At 56.1% G+C, this 4,124-nt stretch overlaps 1 pseudogene; it reads left to right on the top strand.

Annotated features, from left to right (window-relative positions):
- Positions 1-29: 29 nt before the first annotated feature.
- Positions 30-4,033, top strand: LOC116863795 (annotated as a pseudogene).
- Positions 4,034-4,124: the final 91 nt, after the last annotated feature.

Raw genomic sequence — 4,124 nt, forward strand, 5'->3', positions numbered from 1 at the left:
GCCTTTTGTATCTGCTGTCTGGAGCACAGATTGCGGAGGAGCTCTACATTAAGGGAGACTGAACAGAAGAAGCAATAGACATGTACACTCGGGCCGGCCGCTGGGAGCAAGCCCACAAGGTAGAGAGCGGGGCGTGGTTCGTCCGAGGGCTCCACCTCTCTGGGGCCATCCCCACTTTCCTTGGGCTCTTTTGTCCCCTCTTCACCGGCCTCCTTGAAAGCTGAGAAAGAGCAAAAGATAGAAAAGTCTGGAGCGCTTGGATACCTAGCTACAGGGAAAGGCAAGGATGAAGAGGCCCTTGTTCCAAACCTGTAATTTCAAAGCGAGCAGAAGGGTTTGGGAGCTGGGGAGCCCCAAATGCCCCTCCCCAAGCTGTAGTCACAGTGGCAACTTCGTTCCCTGCCTGCGCCCAGAACCTGGTGGGTACGGCCAGAGCACGGGAGTGGGAACACGTGCCCCAGCACAGGGCATCTCTGGCCTTTCTGCCTAAGCAGAATATAGTCCTGACTTTGCTCCTTATGGTCTTGGAATTCCCTGGACTGACCAGGAAAGCATCCGTACACAAACCCCTGTGGTTGTTGGGAAGGTTCAGAGTTGCTGGGAACACAGGTCACCCCCAAGTCGCGCTTCCCTGGCCACCCTGCAGCCCCCCTGCTTCCCTCGGAAGCGCGCCAGAGGCGACTGGGGCTCTGTGTGTCTGCACAGCTGGCGATGAAGTGCATGAGGCCGGAAGACGTGTCGGTGCTGTACATCACCCAGGCTCAGGAGACGGAGAAGCAGGGCAAGTAGCGGGACGTGGAAAGGTGAGCCGCGGCCCCAGAGGAGGCGTGCGGGGAGAGGGGTGCGTCTGAGGATGTGCGCCGTCTGCCTAGAAGGCAGTGATGCAGGAATCTGGGTCGAGGACACCCCGGGTGTCTCTCTCCTCCCCAGGCTCTACGTGACAGTGGAAGAGCCTGATCTTGCCATCACCATGTTCAAAAAGCACAAGCTGGATGATGATACAATCCGCCTGGTAGGGAAGCACCACCCAGATCTCCTCAGTGACACACACCTACACCTGGGCAAGGTGAGCCCTTCTCCGGTCTCGGCCATCTCTTCCCCGAACAGGCTCCCCGTCCCCCTCGCCCCATCCTGACCCTCCTTTCCCCAGGAGCTGGAGGCTGAAGGCCGACTGCAGGAGGCTGAGTATCACTACCTCGAGGCTCAGGAGTGGAAGGCAACAGTGAACATGTACCGGTCCCCTGGGCTTTGGGAGGAGGCCTACCGGGTAAGGAGTCCAGGTCACTCTGGGGACACGCCTGTCCCTCTTCCCCACTCTCAAGTGACGCATTCTGAACTGGTCGTGGGTCTCTTTGAAAAATGTCCATACCGACAGGCAAAATTTCACAGGTGGTAGGAGGGGTCTGTGGACTACCTGAAGTCCATCCTTGGACCCTGAGCAGCTAACAGACCCCAAAACTGAGCCCTCTCCCTGTTCTAGTAGAAAGACCTGACCCTTGTCAAAGCTGCAGTCTGGTCAGAGGGGAGAAGGGAGCAGCCATGTGGCCCTGCGTAGGAGGATTGCCAAATGGCTTTGCTTCACAGGTGGCCCAGGCTCATGGAGGAGCTGAGGCCCACAAGCACGTGGCCTATCTGTGGGCAAAGAGCCTGGGAGGAGAGTCCGCAGTGAGACTGCTTACTAAGCTCGGACTCCTGGAAGCTGCCGTTGACCACGCCGCTGACAACTGGTGAGGCCCCACGGCTTCTCTCCACTGGCCCCTTTCGAGACAGAGCCTCTACATAGACAAGGAAAACGGCTGTATAGCTGAGAAGTGTTTCTGAAAACGGAGGCAGGAGTAAAGAAATCCTTGGAAGAACCTGATGGAGAGGCAAGGAATGAATCAGTAGCTCTGCCCCTGTTCCCCGGGGCTCAGAACAGTGTTTAGCTGTTCTGAGAAGATGGAAAGTGATGAGCTTTTTTTCTTCTTTTTCAAAAAGACCTTTTTAAGTAATTACTATACCCAGTGTGGGGCTTGAACTCAACCCGAGATCAAGGGTCCCTCATTCTACAGACTGAGCCAGGCAGGTGCCCCAGAGAGAAGAGCTTTTAAAGCCAAGGTGCACTAAGCCAGTAATTGACTTCTGAGTAAGGGAAGTGGGCTTCTGTTAAGTGCAAAAAGAGCTTTTCTTAAGCAAATGTTACAAAGACCAGTAATAATCCTGCATCAAGTCAGATGGCTGAGGGTAGTCTTAATGTTTTAGAGACAGTTTTTCTGCTAGTGTAAATGTGGCTCAGGAGGAGGTGGTGGAGAACCAGAAGCCCTAGCTCCCGAGGCAGAGTAGTGCTGTGAGGCTCACTGCGGTCCCCTGCCTCGCGCCCATCCCATTCCTTTATGCCCACTGGTCGCAGGAAGCACAGGCTTTTCCAAGTGTCCCCGACCCACGTCCTCCTTTACGTGTCTGTGCGCTTCTGTGTCACTTCACCTGGATTGTCTTCTCAGTCTGTCCTTTCCCTCCCCCGGCCCCGTCTGTACCCTTTCTGTTTTCTCTTGTCCTGCTCCCCCTCTTATACAATGAAAGTACTGAGTAGGCAGACCTTACCTACACCTTCCATTTCAGCTCATTTGAATTTGCTTTTGAACTCTCCCGGCTGGACCTCAAGCACAGAACCCCTGAGATTCATCTCCGATGTGCTATGTACCTGGAGGATGAGGTATGGATGTGCTCCTTCTCCCTTGCTTTTGACCTGGACCTGCTCCTGTCTCACGGCTGCCATGACGGCAATCTGCTTCTGATCGTGTGCGGCTGCCCTTCTGTCCCTGCAGGGTAAATTTGAAGAGGCCGAAGCTGAATTCATCAGGGCTGGTGAGCCCAAGGAAGCAGTCCTCATGTGAGTTACCATCAATTCCTTATGCCCCTCCTCCCAGCCGCAGCCCCAGGACCTGGCATTGCCACCTTCACCCGAACCTAATACCAATAAATCTTGTACCCGCTCTGACATGGCTGTTTGTCTCCCACTACTGAGGCCTCAGTCCTGTGCTGAGCCTCCCCTGTGTCCTCTTCTGGGGGCAGGTTCGTCCATAACCAGGATTGGGAGGCAGCTCAGCGTGTGGCCGAGGCCCATGATCCTGACAGTGTCGCCGAGGTGCTTGTGGGGCAGGCCCGGGGGGCCTTGGAGGAGAAGGACTTTCAGAAAGCAGAAGGGCTGCTGCTTCGGGCCCAGAGACCGGGCCTGGCACTCAATTATTATAAGGTAGGGCACCGGATTCAGGGCCATAGGGTAGAGGGGGAGAGAGTGTAAGAACCCAAGAGCACTACACTAACCAGTACTACTGGGAAAGATCCAGAGAGTTAGCATTGGAGAGGGGGAAGGAGACAAGGAGGAAAGAGAGGTGCAAGGACCTCGGGATCCGTGGCCCATAGTATAGAGCACCTGTGTGGCAGTGGGAAGGTGTCATGCCGGCCTCTGCCTTCCTGACACCTGGAAATCTGAGCAGGAGGCTGGATTATGGAGTGACGCCCTGCGGGTCTGCAAGGACCATGTTCCGGGTCGGCTGAGGCTCTGCAGGAAGAGTGTGAGCGGGAGGCTACCAAGAAAGGGGCCAGGTAGGACGCCAGGAGGCAGCAAGTGTCGGCGGGGCTGGAGGGTGGGTCACAAGGTATGCATGGGATAGGCCACGCTGCCCAGCCTGTTCTGGTCACGTGTGCTCTCATCTCAGGGGCATGGAGGGGCTCGTGGACCAAGCTCGCCAGTGGGAGCAGGCTGGAGAGTACAGCCGTGCCGTCGACTGCTACCTCAAGGTGCGGGACTCAGGCAGCAGCAGCCTGGTGGAAAAGTGCTGGACGAAGGTGAGGCGGGCTCCACCCTTCCCGGCCGTCCACTTCCCGGACCGCTCTCACAGCCAGCATTCCTCCTCAGACATTGCTTTTTCCTCCTGGGCCTCTCAGTTTCGCTCAGGTACCTGCTGAGTGCTTGCTAGATGCTAGAGCCAGAACTATGAAAACTATAAAAGGGGACCCGAGGCGGAACCCCTAACAGCCTGAAATTGGGGGCAGTTGGGCACCACTGTCGCTTGACTAATTGAGTACCTCGGTGAAAACTAAAGGATGTGATTTGAAGTGGAGTTCAGAGGAGGGTGAGGTCT

The sequence above is a fragment of the Lontra canadensis genome, unplaced genomic scaffold, assembly GCF_010015895.1.
Source record: "Lontra canadensis isolate GAN:19392208 unplaced genomic scaffold, GSC_riverotter_1.0 scaffold3157, whole genome shotgun sequence".
Taxonomy (NCBI): Eukaryota; Metazoa; Chordata; class Mammalia; order Carnivora; family Mustelidae; genus Lontra; species Lontra canadensis.